Here is a 21143-nt window from a genome sequence, read left to right on the forward strand (position 1 = left end):
AAGTAGGACTGCAACTAGTGATTATTTTAGTAGTTTTTTTCAATTGGTCGACCGGTCAAACCATTACCGTATTTTCCGGACTACAAATCGGACTTTCTTTCATAGTTTTGGCCGGCGTGCGACTTATATGTGATATTATTTGTTATTTTCACACTTGCAACCGCATTTCATACTCCAGTGCAACTTATATATGTTTTTTTTCTTCTCTATTATGCATTTTTTGGTGCGACTTCCGGAAAATACGGTATTTCTACTACATTACCATCAACCGAATGAAGTTTGAATTAGTCAATTAATCATCGCAACCCAACACAAATTAGTATTTTTCCCAAAACACCCAGAGCTCTTTTACATTTCTACCTCTGCCTTTGTTGTCAGACACAGTAAACAATAGAGGAGGATGCACCTGGTTTTGAATGGGTCGGGGCTGTTGCCAGTTGTCGGCGTGCACGGACTCGCCCCGCGCCCTGTGTTCCTCTCTGTATCGCTGTTATGGAGAGCGAGAGCGTGAGAGAACTGGCTTCAGACTAAACAAGCGTCGCCGCAAACCCAAACAATTCAGCCACGCAACCGCACCGAGATGCTGCAATCAAGAGGAGGAGAGAGCCAGCGGGAATGTGGGCTACTCCGGAAAAATAATTAATCGTTTTTTGTTTAGCCGGTTGAAGAGAAAAACAACACATGAGCTATTTCTGCGGCTATTTGCTCGGTAGATGCTTCCTAATGCTGATGCTAGTTTTAACAACCTACTGCTAGTGAATTGACTGATATGTAATAAATAAGGGTGGGCAATGTTGACAAAAAAATTAATCTTTTTTTTAAAGATTATTCTGAGTTTCTCTCAACTATAGACAACTATATATATATATATATATATATATATATATATATATATATATATATATATATATATATATATAAATATATATATGATCTTCTATTGTATATTATCTTGTATTACAAACTTAAAAAGACTAGATTTTATAATAAATTAATTCTACTGAATAAAAACATCTTTTTGCTGTCATTGTAGTACTGCTTTTTTGTATTCACCGCTAACAACAACTAGCATGCTAACGACGCCCTTCCTGCTTCGCAGTCAATAAAGCACACTATAATTAGATGCAGGACACACTCAGCGGTTTTATTTTGACCCTAAGAGCTGCTTTTACAACATATCTGTACTGGAGAAAAACACATTTTGTTCAACTACATAAAAACAAAAGTACACCCTTTAGTTGGTGCGTTCTCTCATTAAGTTATGTTGAAGCCACACAAAAATATAAAGATGAACTTTTCAGGTGAAGGGTTCACCTACTTTTCCCTATCTATATTATTACTTTGCCAAATATTTTGCACAGTGTGATATTCAGTGTAAACAGTATATCTTCCATTGTGCCTTTTAACTTCTCAAAAACTCACTGAAAACATTCTTTCTTAGCAGGGTCACTGCTCCACAGATCTGAGGTCTTATTTATAAAGCGTACATATGCCACTTTCAGCGTTAAGTTAGTGAGCTATAAAAAGACAACTTGATGAGGAAATGTACCGCCTGGTCAGAAAAGACAGAAGACAATGTAATTTACTTACACTTAGCTTGAGTTCCACGTTAAGTTCCATACATAAATGAGACCCCTGACTTTAAAGTTGGCCTGATGGTTTAGTGTCATACTGTGGAACATTCTAGGCAAAGAAATAAAATCCACTAACACAAAAATAGCCAAACAGCTGAAATCACCATAAATTGAACAGTCAAAAAGGAATCAATCTAGCTTTTGTAGAGCCTTATTTTGTCAACAACACTCTCGCTGCCGGCCCATAAGGGTCCTTCAAAACAACGCTTTCATTAACAAAAGAGAGGAGCCTGCAGACTTCGGAGCTGGTAAGTGTGTGCAGCTGTGGAAGTGGTTGAACCCTGGGTGAATGGCGGAGCGGCTGGGAAACTGGCACCGTGCCCCGGGAAGCTGGCACTAAAACAAGGTGTGGAGGAGTTTGTGTGACAATGCGGCGAGCAGCGGGGGCCAAAAATGTGTCAAAAAAGTCAGGTGTCAACAAACAGCCACAACATGGGCCTTATCGGAGAGGGAGATATCAGATGTCAAATTCACACCGGCGACTGAGAGATCTTTGTTGGGAAGGAGGGAAGAACAATGGGTTGGCGTGCCAATACTGAATGTTGGGCTTTGATTCAATGGGCTATTCATTTTTTTTTCAAGTCAATGGCTGCCCAAGTCTCTACACTACTTCAGATGAGATTACACTTTCATTTTAATCTGAAATTAGTCTGTTTTTTCAGCTGTTATTCTTTTGTTTTTCATTATGGAGCGCCCCCTACATGCAGTTAAATGGCTCTCAATTTAGAGAGTAAAGGAGAGTAAAATACTGAACCACTGATGATAAAATAGACATTTGTAAGGTCAATATTGGGGGATATTTTCATATTAAAGGCGGTATGGATGATTTTTCGGCGATTTGAGAACGCAGGCGGAAGTGCGCATGCGCACTCCCCCGTGCGGACTGATACAACACACACGTGCGTTTGTTTATTAGCGCAACGGAGCGCATCGCATCTCTCGTCTCCCGTAGATTTCTGTCCACTTCTGCGTCAGCTCGAACTGTCTTTCTCCGTCTTCATTTTGCCCCGTACACTGAGGGAACTATATTATGATAGATCCATGCGCTTAGGCACGCGGAAACGTGGGGACGAGCCACACGCGGCTGCAGGTGAGCGATAGGTGCGTTTTATGATTGATACATGGCAGGACAAATGATTTATCCACGCCACGAGGAAATATGATAAAAAATTTGCTGAAAAAAATCGTCCATACCACCTTTAAGGCAGGGCGATATGAACATTTCTATCATGATGTAAAAGCTAACTAATTCTAAGTTCTTTTTTAACTTACCAACAACGTCAGGGCAAATTGTGGACTTTAACAAAAATATTGATTTCGGCAAACATTGGTTATTGGCCACAACTGCAAAATATCGGATATTCACATCTGGGGTCAAATAAATAAATAAAAGGAATCCATGAGAACGAGAACTATAACAGGTCTTCATTGATTAACCGACTAATCAACTATAAAAAATAATCTCTAATCTAATTTTGATTATCATAATTGTTATCTGGACTATAAAGTCTAAAACACATTATTAATCCAAAATCAGTTATCAATAAAAACAAGTATTAATAATACACGTAAATATTGTTCATCTAGAAGCCTTAAATTGTCATATTTCAACCTTTAATTGGTTGCTAATGTCTCAATGTACAATGTACATGTACTCAATGTACTATGAAAAAAATAGTTTGACGAGTCCACAACTAAAATAATTAATTTTCATAGCCCTAATTGTGACTTAAAAATAAAAGTGTTCAAGTGTATGTCATTATTTACATTAGCACAAGTCTATTCTATTGACTAGGCATTTTTGAGGATGTAACTTAAGTTAGTTGAACCAAGTTTAACCGTAAATTGGCGCTAATAACAATGAAGTCAAAACAGTCAAAATGTACTGTTTTGGAATTAGTAGAACTCTATCTGCCCTTCCTCCTTAACTAAAATAGACAGTGCGTTTCAAGTTTGAATATTTGTTATTGTCCGTTGCCATGTGCACAGACTGGTGCGAGATAAAGGCTTGCTCCGGCCTTGAGACGCTGTATTCAGGACGCTCGACATATTTTAGTGTTCGGCTCTGTTTTAACAAAGCCGTAAAACACTGTGAAAACACTTTTGCCTTTTGAACACTTGTCTGCTCAAACACAGATAACTGAAGGGGCATTCTACGTTGTCATGCTATTTTATAAAAATTAGTTGCAATACCGTTTTGTCAAAACTTTGCCTGCTTAATACACTAACATATGACACACACATAAAGAGGACATGCACACTCTGCTCGCCCCAATCAGGAGTCTAACCCACAACCTCCTCACTGAGAAGAGGAGACAAGATAACCACTCTGCCATAGCGCACTCTGCCATAGCGCACTGTGCCACATTCTGCCACACTCTGCCACAGCGCACTCTGCTACACTCTAACATAGCGCACTCTACCACACTCTGACACAGCGCACTCTGCCATAGCGCACTCTGCCATAGCGCACTCTGCCATAGCGCACTCTGCCATAGTGCACTCTGCCACAGCGCACTCTGCTACACTCTGCCATAGCGCACTCTGCTACACTCTGCCATAGCGCACTCTGCTACACTCTGCCATAGCGCACTCTGCCACACTCTGCCACACTCTAACATAGCGCACTCTACCACACTCTAACATGGCGCAGTCTGCCATAGCGCACTGTGCCACACTCTGCCACACTCTGCCATAGCGCACTCTGCCACACTCTGCTACACTCTAACATAGCGCACTCTACCACACTCTGACACAGCGCACTCTGCCATAGCGCACTCTGACACAGCGCACTCTGCCATAGCGCACTCTGACACAGCGCACTCTGCCATAGCGCACTCTGACACAGCGCACTCTGCCATAGCGCACTCTGACACAGCGCACTCTGCCATAGCGCACTCTGACACAGCGCACTCTGCCATAGCGCACTCTGACACAGCGCACTCTGCCATAGCGCACTCTGACACAGCGCACTCTGCCACAGCGCACTCTGCACTCTGCCACAGCGCACTCTGCCATAGCGCACTCTGCCACACTCTGCCACAGCGCACTCTGCCATAGCGCACTCTGCCACACTCTGCCACAGCGCACTCTGCCATAGCGCACTCTGCCATAGCGCACTCTGCCACACTCTGCCATAGCGCACTCTGCCACACTCTGCCATAGCGCACTCTGCCACACTCTGCCATAGCGCACTCTGCACTCTGCCACAGCGCACTCTGCCATAGTGCACTCTGCCATAGCGCACTCTACCCTAGCGCACTCTGCCATAGCGCACTCAGCCATAGCACATTCAGCCATAGCACACTCAGTAGAGCACAAGAGGTTAAATTAGTTTTGGTTTGAACCAGGCTTCTAGATGACATAATACTGTGCCATTTGCTTCTAATTATATAATGTCTGTATTTTTGTTACTGTCTGGGAGCAAATGAAAGAAAAACGGTTTTAGATTTGAATGAAAGCATTGCTCCCCTTGGCAAAATAATTATATAATCTTTGGAAATACAGCGAGTGACTTGTGACTGATTTATGAACAAGCTTTGCATATTGTACTTTGTCGCCTGAGGCCCAAAGTCACAAGGATAGGCTCCAGTCACGGTAGAAAATAAATGACTTAATGAACATTATACTTTGCAACACTTAATACAACCCGTTTATAATCCTTAATAAAGCATCAACAAAGGTTTAATCCATTATTATCAAATCGTTTATTAACAATTTGTCCAGCTTGACTAATTAATTCATACCTTAACCCTATGATTAAGACGTTACTAAGCCTGAATCACTCTTAATAAACTATTTGTAAGTAGATTTGTCAAAAGTAAAACAAAAATAAGACACTAATCGATAATAAATCAAAACAGATGCTAATTTGAAGTATTGATCCAAAAGGAAATCAACATATACAAGACAAAATTGGACCTGAGCATTTTTAAATGGTTTTAAGCTTTTTGTTTGTGTTGAAAATTAGTGTATTGCCTAAAAATAAAGCATTTTTATCACGCTTGTGGTATTGAAATGTCAGTATTGTGACAACACTAGCAGTAGCAGTATTAAAGTAGAAGTATTGTTATGAGTTGTGGGAAAAACAATTGCAGTAGTAGTAGTAGTAGTAGTAGTAGTAGTAGTAGTAGTAGTAGTAGTAGTTGTATTCTTTGGCATTCTTAAAGTGGTAATAATTGCAGTGCCAAAACATATGCACGTGTTAAAACCGTAAGTAAAGTTCACGGTGAGTTCAGACACGACAGACTGTGCGGTTCAGAGGAAAAACAAGTGGAATATCTGGAACATTAGCGAGCGTCTGGGCATCTCCCTGCGCATTCCTGCATTTCACCGAGGACCGCTGCATTCGAGTCGCTGAACGCTGTGCCGAAATCAGCTCTGTTTGGTCTAAAAACAGCTGATAGAGACGAGGCAGAGAGGAACGAGCCGTAACCTAGGACGCGCCAAATAAGGAAGTGCAAGTGGCTTCATTTATAGTTCCTGTGGGGAAAAAATGCACAGAGCGAATGTGTGTGTTTGGTCAGACTGAGGATGTCAACATTAATCTGTTAAACAATCAAAAAATAGGAATCGTGACAATTTTAAAAGCTGAATTACCGTATTTTATGGGCTATAAGTCACACCTTTTTTCATAGTTTTGGCCGGGGTGCGACTTATACTTATATTTATACTTGTACTTGTACTCCCGAGCGACTTATATGTGATATTATTTGTTATTTTCACACTTGCAACCGCATTTCATACTCCAGTGCGACTTATATATGTTTTTTTCTCTATTGTGCATTTTTTGGCTGGTGCGACTTATAGTCCGGATAATAAGTAAGTCTTTTTTAGTTCAATCTATGATCCAAAAACTAGACCTAAAAGCATTTTTTTTGTCAAATTTAACTTTATTTTGTCGTTCAAAGTTGTAAAACTGGTCACAGACTTATGGAACAGTAACATGTTAGACAATGGGAAAAGAAAGAAAAGGGGAAAAGAAAATTCAATATTTCACTTTTTGTTCCTTATTCTTCAACTTATTTCATTTCTTTTTTGTTGAAAGATTCTGTATCGACTTTATTGATTAGGAACGGGACAACATCTCGTGCCTCAAGATCTCACAAGATTAAATTGCTACAAGATTGTGCGCTCATGAGTAGAATGATCTTGTGATATTTGTTTCACTTGAGCTTGGACAAAGTTACATCTCTTGAGGAGCCGTAGTTCACCGAAATAAAATAAACCAAAAATGGTGAGGTCAAATACGTACATAATGGTGAGGTCAAATACGTACATAATTTATTCGATTTTATGTTAAGATTAGGCCTGCACAATATATCGCAAAAGTATCAATATTGCAAAATTGTCTGACGCAAAAATTGGTCACAACTAAATTTTAAAGGTAGAAAAAGGGTGACTTTGATTTATGATTTGACTTAATCGGTCTAAACTACAGGCAGAGTGGTTAGCTCTTTTGCCTGACAGAAACAATGTTCTTTCTATTGTGTGCAGTTTGCATGTTCTCCAAGTGCCTGCACTAAAACGTGGACAATGAGGCCAGGACTACAAAATAACAAACTAAAAAAATGCATTCTAAACCCCAGTTAGACTTAAAATAATTTCCCCTATCTGAGCAAAGATTATTAACTTGACAAAAGAAAATTATTATGAATAATACAAGCTAATATGAGCTAAAATCACACTTCTACTATAAATAAGTCACTAAAATGTATAAAATGTTAACGTTTTCGATCAAATCAACTTATGGACACTAAGAATCACATAAAAAACCTATTTTCAACCTCATATTAGTAAAAAAAAAAGTCTGGTGAGACATTTTAATCAAATGTCTGACTTTGCTTTGGAAAACAAGAGGTCACAGTCAAGGGTGTCCACTCGCTCCTTTAAATTTGAGTTTTATTCTTAGTCGTAATCATTTTTATTTCAAGCCATATTTCCAGCTCATGTTTTGGTCTAGACAAGCTGCCCCCCTCGCTCCATCTGCAGTGGTGTCGGTGTGGTGTGTAGCGTCGGTCTGTTTGCTCATATATGTAAGGCTAAAATTGCGTTTGCTCATGCTAATTCTCTGGTCGCAGCTGTTTCCTGTGAACCAGAGGAGACGCACATAGGTCTAATGTGCTGAGGTCAAACCCACGGTCACCGCTACGTCTGGGGGGGAGGGGCCAAGTCTAGACCAGACCCAAACCAAACCAGCGAGTGACAGTCGCAAAGCATGGCATTCTGGGTAACGTCGTATACAGCCAAGGCAAAAGCAGTACGGTTCTTTGTTCAAGTGAGAAACATACACAAATGCTAATGTTTGAACTGCAGACTGCTCATAGTAAATACAGGCAAATGTAGCAGTGGTAACAATGGCAAGATGAAGTAAAGTAGTAGCAGTGACAGTACCATTGGTAGTATTTGTAGACTTAAATCTACAACTGCCAATCAAGAAAGAGTAGTACTCCAGAGTAAACATGTATTGCTACAGAAAATTAACAAATTAACCATAATATTGTCTTTAATGCCCCACTGACACAACAAAGCTTCTTTTCAAAATGTATAGTATTGATGAACCGCAATATAGAAATAAATAGAATAATTAAACACTTTGGTCGTCATAGTTCACATCTGAACATACAACGAAAAACAACAAATTGATCTCCATGCAATAAATATTGAGCCCCCAAAAATACTATTTAATCAATCATTTAATATAGTAAATAAGCATACAGTAGTTTTAGTAAAAGAAACAATAGGTATCTGCTGCCAATGATAATGAATTAATTATAAAGCACTGGAAATGTTGAGTACTTATTCCATAGGTTAAAAAAGTAGTAGTATCTTAATAAAAAATAAAATGTTTATATAACAATAACATCAACAGAACAAAATGCATAGTCTGTCTGTTTTATTTATTTGACTACATTTTTCAACCATGAAGCAGGACAAAAAAGGTAGGTTTTTTTACAGATATACTTGAAAAAAGTGGCATTTTTTGTCTCAAACCAAAACAAAAACACCCCCACCACGTCTCTCTGTCTCTGATCTCTCGCCCCGCCCCCTCGGCTCCAGCACAAGGGCCCTGACCTCTGACCTCTGACCTCTAGACTGCAGCGGGGCGATGCCGCAGATGCACAGTCTGTGTCCGTATGCAAACACTCTCCATTAGCTCTATTTGCATAAGGACGTGTGAATATTAATAGCACTGTTTGCTTTTGTGTTCAGTTATGATAAGCAGGTGCACTTGCATACATGCTAATTTTACAAGTATATTTCCAACGGGTCCATTTGTCCAACAAGCAAAACATCAGCTGTGTTCTCTGCGCAATATATCTCAAATCTGTACCAAAATAGAAAGGAGTTGTTTGAATGCATTACGTATTAGCAGCATTACACAAGCTAACAGTGCTAGTTTACAAAAAAACAACATCAAATGGTAAAGTAACAAATTAGGCAAAAGACCAAGTATAAAAACTGGATGTTGGCTGTTTTTAACGACATTTTTCTTTTTTTTTTTACCAAACCAGCAAAGTTTTCATTCGGTAACAAATTAATGATAAGAGTTGGCTTTTGGCATTATTTTCTACATTTTTACTCATCCAACAAAACTTGCACATGACAAAGCAACAAATTATGCAAAAGACCAAGTATAAGAATTGTGTGTTGGCTATTTTTAAACATTTCTACTCAACCAAAAAAAGCTTCATATGGTAAAGTAACACATTAAGTAAAGGTGTGAGTGTAAGAATTGGCTATTCATTATTTTTTCTTAATTTTTACTCAACCAACAAAAGCTTCATCAAGTTATCAAGTAGAAACCCAAGTAAGAATTGCCCATTTCCCCATGGACAGAGAAGTATTACTGTCACTAAAATAACCCTTTTACTTACACAATCTACATATATAAGATAAGATAATCCTTTATTGTCCCACATGGGGAAATTTCATTGGTGCAACACAGGTAGATACAGAGGCAGATACAGAAGAACAGATCACTTATAGGAAGTCTGAAAAACACTTTCAGTAGAAGATCTCCTATAAATAAATAAAAACTCCCATAGACAAATAAATACATAAATACCATTGCATGTGATCCCGACAGTAATTACACATGAATATGTGTCACGACAGCACATGAATTGCACATGAATTCCAACAGCAATTGCACATATGACAGAATTGCACATCAGTATTAGGTTAGGTCAGTATTGCGACGGGATAACGTGACGATCTCCGGGTAAGACGACTGTTCTCAGCAGTTTCATGAGTTCCTCCTTTGTGGAAACGCGGTACGGCGCCGGCCGGGGGGCGGGGCCGGAGCCGGGGGGCGGGGCCGGAGCCGGGGGACTCAGAGCCAAGACACGACGAAAACACTCAATCCAGCCGAATAAAGTCAAAACAAGTTAATTTAAAGCGATTCCAGTGCGTGTCCCGATCGTTCGTGAAGTTCCTCTTTCATATAAACGTGTAAATAAACGTGTACCGACGACACGCCGTACTTTAGCGCGGCCGGAGGGCGCGGGGGGGGGGGGGGGGGGGGGGGGCTGGTGGGCTCGCTCATATCACATTGCTATTTGTACGGTTGATTTCTCATCAGACTAAATATGGCCCAAGCGTCTATCCCACAATTCCATACACCCATAGCATAACCGACATATCATTTTGCCTCCGCGGCTTTTACACGCTGTTTTTTCTGCTGTGTCCAGACAGTGTCTTCTTCAGATGTGAATGCCCCTCACTTAAAGGTCTAGACAATCACAGTTTGGCCCAGACTAATTAACCGAGCAACCACGACGCTGCCATTTAAAACCATTACAATCCCCACGTTTAGCCTGGAGAGACCCAGCTTGGGCTAATTGCTGGAAAACAACGCAGAAACACAACATGGGCTTGTTCGGATCCGAGACGCAGACAGTCATTGGCCTTATTTATCGCTGTTGGTATGGATTTATGCACCGTGCGCGACACTCCAGACTAATTAATGGGACAACATGTGAGCGGGAGAGGGACGTGGCTAAACGCTGGTGACGTGCAGAGAGACGGCACAAAAAAACAAGACCTTATCCTCTCGATACGCTTTCATTTACATACGCGCATTAACATATATGCATTAGAGAGCCCGAAACGTCACGGAAGTCTAGACGCTCGACAAAGAACAGCTGAGCGGGGAAACAAGGAAGCATTTACCAGGAAGAGGGGGACTGAACCAGCAGCAAAGACAATATACTAATCCCATGTAAATCTCTGTGGGCGCTATCAAAAGTGTTTTCCTTGAAAGTGCATTAAAGCGCAACATAAAGAGGAAAGTTATTGCTTGTTGAAGTGCGGGTTGGCTGTCGACGTCTGTGTTGCTTTTGAGTGGCTATTGATTCCTCTTCTTTAGAAAAACAAGCTTTGAAAGTTAAGCGGAATGGGAAAATGGTGTGAATTAACAAACAAGCACTGGTGGAAAGAGTATTTTGAATTTCGAATTTTGAATTGAAGTGTGCTAAAAATGTACACAATACGAAGCAAAAGTGTTGGGGAAAGTGTTTTGAAAGTGTGTTTAGTTACAGAATTACCTCCTTTCAAATGTATTTTGTATAAATGCTGTGATTTCTATTTTTGTCTCTAATGGCATGAATACTGCAAATTATTTCTTTGATAAAAAAAAAAAAAAGTAAGTGTATTATGAAAAATCACCAAAAGAAAGAGTTACTGAAAGCTGGGGTTCCTAATTTTTCCACAGCAGAGGTGGAACTAGGCAATTTTGTCTAATTCAGTGGCGTGCGGTCAGGGCAATCAAGGCAAGTAGTGATTGACCAATAAAATCTAAAATTACAGTGTGTTACAACTTTATTTAGATTGGTCCGAAATGTATCCAAATAAGTCAGTTTCCCCTCACTTCTGCTGCTGAAGCTTGGCTGAACTCACGGTGTCCTTTACTGGCCACTACAGGCCGCTGAGCAGCACTGCAGGAAGCATGATTCTTCTTCTCTCACAGCAGCTCAGTCTGTGGCCGTGTTCAGAGGCCCGTTCATGCTTCGCTCTCTAACATGAGCTTTTAGAGCCAGAGCAGACAGCAGCTTCTTTTAGAGGTCTGCACATGCTCTGAGGACCACACAGCCTCAAACCCATGGATCTAATGCTCAAACCACGCTGAAGAAACCTGTGGGAATCAAGGATGTTTGCAGGTTTCGCACTAACTGAGCATGTGCAGAGGAGAAGCAAAGCAACAGCAGCGCCAAGTTTCAACAAACTGACATAAAAACTATCTAAGTCTTGTTCAACAACTCTGTTCATGTTTGACGTTAAACACAGGCAGTGATGTATTAACATAGAGCACTTATTTGTCTAATGAACTGATCGGTGAAGTGAGCCTGTTTACTCCATTCAGCATAGCTTACAAGTGTGACAGTTTAGTCCACAGGAGACTCCGGTTTGAGACTCGACTTTGCATGTTATTCACTTTAGTATGCAAATGTTATCCACTAAATATTGATGAACACCCCCAGTGTGCTTGTCCTTTCATAAAAGTCAATGCACAATACTGGTCTAACTAGTTCATAGCTCTCACAAACCCTTGGCACGTTGTTGATATCCAGAAGCATTCATTTCAGGCGCGGGCTTGGCTTTAGAACAAAGTTAAACTTGTGCGGACCGCCCCAAGCACAGCCAATCAGAGCGCTACTTTCAGCTCTTATTTCCTGGTTGACAAAATATAAAATATTTAGATATATATTATTAGATGCAGACAGCCCGCAACAGTCTCATTTTAGTCACAACGGGCTGCGTTTACAATATACCGTATTTTCCGGAGTCAAAAAACGCATAATTGAGAAGCAAAAAACATATACAAGTTGCACTGGAGTATGAAATGCGGTTGCAAGTGTGAAAATAACTAATTATATCACATTAAGTCGCTCCGGAGTATAAATATAAGTATGTAAGTATAAGTATAAATATAAGTCGCACCCCGGCCAAAACTATGAAAAACGGTGTTATATGTTTTCCATTCTGTTAATCGAATTCTGCATTTTTTTTTACCTTTCCTGAACAGATTTAGAATGTTTTGCTCTGTATCAACTAGTACGAGACTATAAATGTACTATTAGATAAAAAATAAAGCCATTGTGGTGGCAAAAGCGGTCCAAAATATCAAGCAACACCGACTCCAATAACACTTTGATTTGAATTGCGGTTATCCTTCACGCCGCCCTATCCGATGCCCTTTTCGACGCCCTCTATTTTCTGCCTCACACTTTCCTAAATATCGACGCGGCTGAGTCCAAACGCAGCCCCGCGCCCGCTCGCTGTGAGGTGTTTAGTGCCGCAGACGTCATCGATTGTGCCTCTGTCTCTCGGTGAATCACATGAATTGGAGCGGTCTTGTCTTGTCTGGCTCTGGTTCTAGACTGGTTATGTAAACGGCGTCTGCTGCTCCCCTCGGTGCTGTCTGACTCAAGGAAGAAAAAGGGAAAACACACACACACAGACACACAGACACACACACACACATACACACACACACCATCGGGCTCTGTGACTCTGCACTTCTCATTCCGTTTCGCATTTGGGCAATTGTAACGGTTTTAGTCAAACAGGAAGTGCCAGCTACGTGCGCGCGCTGTCAGCGAGTGGATTAGCAAGTCGCTTATGAAAATATCTCATTACTGGGATTCAGATTTGATCATTCCAGCAACATTAGCGACGTGTGTCAGCGTTTTAAGGAGAGGGTTGTATGGGGCGTTGTCACTTTAAAGGTTGTTTTCTCCAAATTAATTTTTCTCCCTTAGAGACGTAAAGATCTTAAAGTAGCATCTGCACACGCCAAACTTTTTAATTTTGGATGGAACAAGATTTTGATGGAAGGATTTGTTCATATCTAATTCTAAGCAAATCAATTTTCAGTCAGATCTAGTTTACTCAAATAACGTACCTGTTTGTATCTAATATGTCTGCAAAATGTAGCGTTTTGGGGCTCAGGATTAATTGTATTTAAAAAATGTATTCGTAATTGTGGAGAACATGTTTTTTATACATAATAATATCTGAGCTGTAGTATATGACTTAATATAACTAACTATTTAAGTGTTTAATTCTGCTTTTTATTTATTGCAGTTCATGTTTTTAATAATTTTGAACATTTGTACCAGGTTTTTGGGGAAATATCCCGGTTTTAGGTTTCAATATTATCATTTACTGTAATATTTTCTCTAGCCCTATTTCGTTCTTGTAAATGTGTTATTATGACCAGCCTAACAGTATTTTCTGGACTATAAGTCGCACTGGAGTATGTGTCGCACCAGCCAAAAAATGCATAATAGAGAAGAAAAAAACACTGGAGTATGAAAAAGTTTGAAATTAACAAATAATATCACATGTAAGTTGCTCCAGAGTGTAAGTATAAGTATAAATATAAGTATAAGTTGCACCCCGGCCAAAACTATGAAAAAAGGTGCGACTTATAGTCCGGATAAGTCGCACCATACGTCATAAGGCGCTGGTACAGCTGGCAGCCCGGTGTAAACGCTCTTTCTTCTTTCTCACACTTATTGTGCTTTATCTCCTATATTTTGTAAATATAGTTAGTATATTTTTTCTATTTTACTGTACGATAGGGACACGCGCTGGAATAGTTTTTTAATTCAACTGTTTTTGACTTTTTTCGGCTGGATTTGAGCGTTTTTTGTTGTGTTGTTGTGACGTGAGCTAGCTCCGAGCTAGCTCCCCCCCGCGCCCTCCGGCCGCGCTAAAGTACGGCGTGTCGTCGGTACACGTTTATATACACGTTTATATGAAAGAGGAACTTCACGAACGATCGGGACACGCACTGGAATCGCTTTAAATTAACTTGTTTTGACTTTATTCGGCTGGATTGAGTGTTTTAGTCGTGTCGTCGCGATGTGCCTTGGCTCTGAGTCCCCCGGCTCTTTAACCACGCTTCTCCCTCTTCTGTTCTACCAACATACACCCAGTATGTTACCTGCCCCACCAGAGAGAATAGAACATTGGACTTGTTTTTTGCCAACACCAAGGAGGCTTATTGCTCTTCCCCCCTCCCTCCCCTGGGCAGCTCGGACCACAACCTTGTACATCTGAGGCCTGTGTATGAAACCATTGTGCGCAGGCAGCCTGTGGTGTCCCGTGAGGTGAGGATGTGGTCTGCTGAGAGCGAGGAGGCTCTGAGGGACTGCTTCAGCACCACTGTCTGGACTGAGCTTTATGACCCACATGGGGAGGACATCAACACCATCACAGAGTGCATCACGGACTACATCAACTTCTGTTTTGAGAACATTGTTCCCTCCCGGACGGTGCGGTGTTTTCCAAACAACAAGCCATGGATTAACCGTGAACTGAAGGCTCTGCTGAAGGAGAAGAAGAGAGCCTTCAGGTCAGGGAACAAGGAGGAGCTGAGGACTGTGCAGAAGGAGCTGAGGAAGATCAGGCAGGCGGAGGCCGGCTACAAGAGGAGGATGGAGGAGCAGCTGCAGCAAAAGAACATTCAGGGAGTGTGGAGGAGCCTGAAAACCATCTCGGGCTTCAAAATCCCCCCTGCCCAGACAGAGGGGGATCTACAGTGGGTGATTGATTTAAATGCTCACTTCTTGAGGTTTGATCGGTCACCCGCCCCTCCCCCTGCACAGCTGCATGCTCCCTCTTCCACAGCTGGACAATGCCCTGCATCTGTTCCTCTTCGCTTATCTGCCCCGGACCATCAGCTCCCCACTTCGCCTGGACTCACCCATCCCCCCAGCACACGGTCCCCCTGCCAACCACTGACTGTCACAGCAGCACAGGTGAGGAGTGAGCTGAAGAGGATTAAAGTGAGGAAGGCAGCAGGACCTGATGGCATCAGCCCCAGGCTCCTTAAGTTCTGCGCAGATGAACTGTGTGGAGTTATGGAGCATGTCTTCAACATGAGCCTGAAGCTGAGGGTGGTACCACAGGTCTGGAAGACCTCCTGTCTGGTACCTGTGCCTAAGACACCGCGCCCCAAAGACCTCAACAGCTTCACGTCCCACCTGATGAAGACACTGGAGCGGCTGGTCCTGGACCACCTCCGCTCCACCGTGAGCTCAGCCATGGACCCGCTGCAGTTTGCATATCGGTCTGGCATCGGAGTGGAGGACGCCGTCATCTCCCTGCTGCACCGCTCTCTCTCTCACCTGGAAAAGCCTGGCAGCTCTGTGAGGATTCTGTTCTTCGATCTTTCCAGCGCCTTCAACACCATCCAGCCGCTGCTCCTGAGGGACAAGCTGGAGACGGCTGGTGTGGAGTATGACCTGGCAGAGTGGATCCTGGACTACCTCACAGACCGACCCCAGTTTGTGAGAGCCCGGAACTGTGTGTCTGACACTTGGACCTGCAGTGTGGGGGCGCCCCAGGGCACTGTCCTCACGCCCTTTCTCTTCACCCTTTGCACTGCAGACTTCAGACATGACACGGACAGCTGTGTCCTGCAGAAGTTCTCTGACGACTCTGCCATCATCGGACTCATCACGGACGACGATGACGAGGAGTACAGAGGACTGGCGCAGGACTTTGTGGACTGGTGTCAGCGGAACCACCTCCTCATCAACGCGAGGAAGACCAAGGAGATGGTGGTGGATTTCCGCAGATGCCACCCCACTGCCCCCTCGCCAGTGAACATCCAGGGACGGGACATTGAGAGAGTGGACTCATACAAGTACCTGGGTGTTCATCTGAACCACAAACTGGACTGGACTCATAACACAGACGCACTGTACAGGAAGAGCCAGAGTCGGCTCTACCTCCTGAGGAGACTCAGGTCTTTTGGAGTGACAGGGCCACTCCTGAAGACCTTCTACGACTCTGTGGTGGCATCAGCCCTCCTATACGGTGTGGCCTGCTGGAGCAGCAGCATCACAGAGAGGGAGAGGAAGAGGCTGGACAGAGTCATCAAGAAGTCCAGCTCCGTCCTGGGCTGTGCTCTGGACTCGGTGCAGGAGGTGGGGGACAGGAGGGTCCTGGCTAGATTCACATCTATGCTGGACCATGAGTGTCACCCCCTGCAGGACACTCTCTCCGCTCTGGAGAGCAGCTTCAGTGAGAGACTGATCCACCCTCGCTGTGTGAAGGAAAGGTTCCGTAGGTCTTTCCTTCCTGCTGCTGTCAGACTTTATAACAAAAACTGTTAGTACTGAACACTCGCAATACTGACCTAACCTAATACTGATGTGCAATTCTGTCATATGTGCAATTGCTGTTGGAATTCATGTGCAATTCATGTGCAATTCATGTGCTGTCGTGACACATATTCATGTGTAATTACTGTCGTGATCACATGCAATGGTATTTATGTATTTATTTATTTATTTGTCTATGGGAGTTTTTATTTATTTATAGGAGATCTTCTACTGAAAGTGTTTTTCAGACTTCCTATAAGTGATCTGTTCTTCTGTATCTACCTCTGTATCTACCTGCGTTGCACCAATGAAATTTCCCCATGTGGGACAATAAAGGAATATCTTATCTTATCTTATCTTATCTTATCTTAAAATACGATACTTCTTATACGAGTTTCTGATCAAGTTTATTGGTGATTTTTTTCAGTACTGACTTGACAAAACAGGTCAAAATAATGAGCGAATTCTGTCTCCAAATTGCCAGTATTTTGTGACCTAAAATCGAAAGAGGTCAGACAGAACGAAGCCGGAGTAACTGTCGTGTTTTGTCTTGGCTCGAGATAAGGAGAGCCCAGACTAAGCTGCGGTTGTTTTGCCCATGCGGGGGAGAGCTGAGCCGACAGTGTAAAATGATTTGGCACAAAAACCAAAACATGTGAGCCGGCAGACAGGAAGAGAGGTCTGAGCGGCCATGTGACGGGCGCACTCATGATGGTGACACGCGTCCAGATTCAAAGCCAAGTTTGACCCGGTGAAAGGTGAAAATGGTGTAATAGCTCAAAAACAAGGGTATAACATGATATTTCTGCATTTCTGTGCGTTTGATTTTATGTCACTTTTATGCCATAACTGAATCTCAACCAAAAGACATTCTTGATGCATTGTTGAAATATCGGAATATCGTTATCGAGATAAAGTAAAAAAATATATGTCAACAATAACTATCATATTTAATTTTGTCAATATCGCCCATTTCTACTGTCGATAGAGCTATAACAGTATGCATTTTTGAAATACATTACATAGACCAGGATCCTTTGCTCCATTCAACATGAAGAAATGACTAATGACTCCCTTTTTTATAACTTAATTAGTTCGATTATGACTGTAATGACTCACTTGTCAAGGAATTATCAATTATCAATCACTTCTGTTAGTCTATTAAAAATATCGGAATAAATAATGTACCGTAAAATGAATGTCGCGATAATATTGTACTGTGTATCTGCATGTTGTTAATTCCTAAGTAGGATAATATGCATTTATACCAGGATGGCCGAGTGGTTAAGGCGTTGGACTTATGATCCAATGAGAATTGTCCCACGTGGGTTTGAACCCTACTCCTGGTAATGAGGAAAAAGTATTCATTAGTACTCTGTTTTACAGAACGGATCATCACTATAAATAAAACATATAATTGTATGATGGAAAACGCTATTTTTAAGTAGTGATTGATCGATATGTTGTCTTTGTTGTTGTTGTTGTTTTTCGTCTTCTTCTTCTTTTTATCTTTTTTATATATTAAAAAAAAATGAAAAGAACACAAGACTTGAGAGTGAAAATACAGACAAATACACAAATAGACATAACACAAGCATCAAATTTGTCCATATTCAAATCAAGTCTAAATGCCAGTTTGTCCATTTGTCTGATATTTGTTATAATGTCTGCCAGTTTTTGAGATTTGTGTCAGCAATTTCCTTGCGATTGATCCACACGTTTTTAGTTTTTATAGCTGATTGTTTAGAATCCAGAGAAACCGATGCCAATATTTTGATTATTTTCCCCAAAAGTGTTAATGAAGCTTTATGTTTTCTTTAAGCAGGACATCAACCAAAACAAAATATCTGCGTGCGCTGCAGAATTAAAGTCCATATATTGGTCTATTTTGAAATACTGATCACATTTCTAATACTGCTGCTTCGAATAATCCTATGCGACGTCAACAATAACTCATTCTAACGTTCCCGTAATGGTCCGATACATACTATAAAGCCCCGAGCGTGAAAGCTCCTTGTCTAAACTCCTGTCTCTCCATTGTACGTGTAACGACAGCCAATGGTGATTCAGCCTGAAGTCACGTGACCCCCGGCCCACACGTGTCGCGCAGATGCGGACCCTGCTATTATCTCTACAGACACAAGAGGGGAGTGAGTCAAAGTCTGTGCTCTCCAAACTCAAACCAGAGGGATGGGATCAGAAGGAAGAGGAGGAGAACAGGTGGGCTGACCCTGACCACAGGCGCATGAGTCAGGGGGGCCAACAATGGACGCTTTGAAGTTATCCAGAACCAGATCGGATTGAGTAACACGGCTGAATATTGGATGAATCAATCGGTGCACTTCCTTTCCTTTCCTTGTCAATATAATCATTTCATGTTTTCCGCCATATAGATTTTGTTATTGTAGACAGGTGAAAGTCTCTGTTTGCCGCTGTACCTGCACTTTCACCGACTGGACAGCTCGACAGCTCACCGAAAGGAGCTGTATCAGATTTTATGCATGTAATAATGTAACATCTGTTTTGCTCCGGTGCTGTTATACTGTAAAAGCAGCTCTGCGAGTGAAAAAGAGACCATTGTGTGCTGCATTTTGTTCGCAGCAAAACAGCAAATACGCGGTTAGCATGCTAATGTTTGTTAGGGTAAAAGTAAACTCGGTGCTGGGCTCTGAGGGCTGCAAAAAACGCTTATAAACTGCTAAATGTGGATTTCAGCAAAGAGTAAAATGATCTAGTTCTGTTTTTTTTTTTCATATTTTGAGTACCATATTTTCCGGACTATAAGTCACACCTTTTTTCATAGTTTTGGCCAGGATGTGACTTATACTTATATGTATACTTATATACTTATACTCCGGAGCGACTTATGTGATATTTGTTATTTTCACACTTGCAAACGCATTTCATACTCCAGTGCAACTTATATATGTTTTTTTCTTCTCTATTATACATTTTTTGGCAGGTGCGACTTATAGTCCGGTGCGACTTATAGTCCGGAAAATACGGTAGGTAGGTTAAAACAAGTATGTACAGTGCCTTTTAAAGACGTGAAAAACATTTATTTTAAAACTTTTTGTAGCAGTCCAAACTTATTCCTCCATTTTCTAACATATCATCACAGCATCCTAAGTATTCTTATTATTACCGCCATGAATTTATACAAACTTTTCACCACATGCAGAGTTTTGCCTTCGCACCATTGCTAACAACAACAAGCAGCATGCTAACACTATATATATATAACTCTCTGATTGCCTTCACCACAGAGCTAACCAACCAACACCATCTCTTTCAGCAACTGCTTCACTCTTCATCCACCAGCAGATCATTAGACTTCCTTAGCATTAGCGTTTTGTACACATTTCATTCAATGTACTTCAAGAAGCTAGTCAAAACGAGAACGACAAACAAGAACAAACCCACACCAGACTAAACTTGATCCAAAACCGGGACTGGCGTAAAGTATTATTTCAAGACCAACCTGCCATCTTTCCATGTTCGCGGCCCAACATAACAAGCCCGATGCAATATGTTTTTCTTTCAGTTTGCGGTGAAGACGCTCAGAGCTCTCGAACCGCAGACACATTAAACACCTCCGAGACCAATCGAACCCTTTAATAGAATCAACTCGAGTTTTATTGACCCACATCAGACGGACCGCACTTAAGCTGTCCCGACTGCACCGTGCGGTTTGCAACGGACAAGCGCACTTTCAAGATGATGAAATAACAACCTGTGAACAATGCAGATCTTATACTTGACTAATAGGGTTGTCACGGACCCATGGTTACGTTAAGTTAAAGTCTAGGATTAGGGCGTCAGCCTTGCGATCATCAGTCTAACTTGGGGCAGCTGTGGCTACAGAAGTTGGATCACCAGGGCGGATATGAAAGAATAATGGAATGGAATTTAAAGGGTCTATAAATGTGCTATAAATCTGATGCATTTTTGGTGGTAATGTAACACTTGGATACCAGCCGCCATAACAACAGAATAACAACAGCAACAACAGTCTAAGGAATAAAGTCTGGCGGTAATGCAACACTCGGATGCCAACTGCCATAAAACAACAACTACAACAACAACAACAGGACTACGACAAAGTCTAAGGAATAAAGTCTGGCGGTAATGCAACACTCGGATGTCAACCGCCATAAAACAACAACAACAACAACAACAACAATCTGATGCATTATTATGATGATAGAACTGGTTTTGTGAGGTTCAAGGAATGAAGGAAGATCTCAATCCTTTTCGAGCCTTTTAGCTGAGAATGGATGTGTTGGCAACTCAAACATCCTCCTACTTGTATTGTCTTATAAGGAAAAATGTCATTATTTCTGGTTAATAATGATGTTATAGAGCAGTAATGTTTATAAAATAGGTTAAA

At 41.6% G+C, this 21143-nt stretch overlaps 1 protein-coding gene and 1 non-coding gene across 2 annotated transcripts in view; one reads left to right on the forward strand and one right to left on the reverse strand.

The window, feature by feature from the left end:
• The window catches only part of pmepa1 (prostate transmembrane protein, androgen induced 1), a 45052-nt gene that overhangs the window by 18679 nt on the left and 5230 nt on the right, over window positions 1-21143 (reverse strand). The window lies entirely within an intron of this gene.
• Window positions 18020-18102, forward strand: trnai-uau (transfer RNA isoleucine (anticodon UAU)). Its single transcript has one exon. It is a non-coding gene; the product is annotated as a tRNA-Ile (tRNA).

This window comes from Eucyclogobius newberryi, unplaced genomic scaffold (assembly GCF_026437365.1).
Source record: "Eucyclogobius newberryi isolate DKJ021-1_F unplaced genomic scaffold, fEucNew1.0.hap1 SCAF_106, whole genome shotgun sequence".
NCBI lineage: Eukaryota > Metazoa > Chordata > Actinopteri > Gobiiformes > Gobiidae > Eucyclogobius > Eucyclogobius newberryi.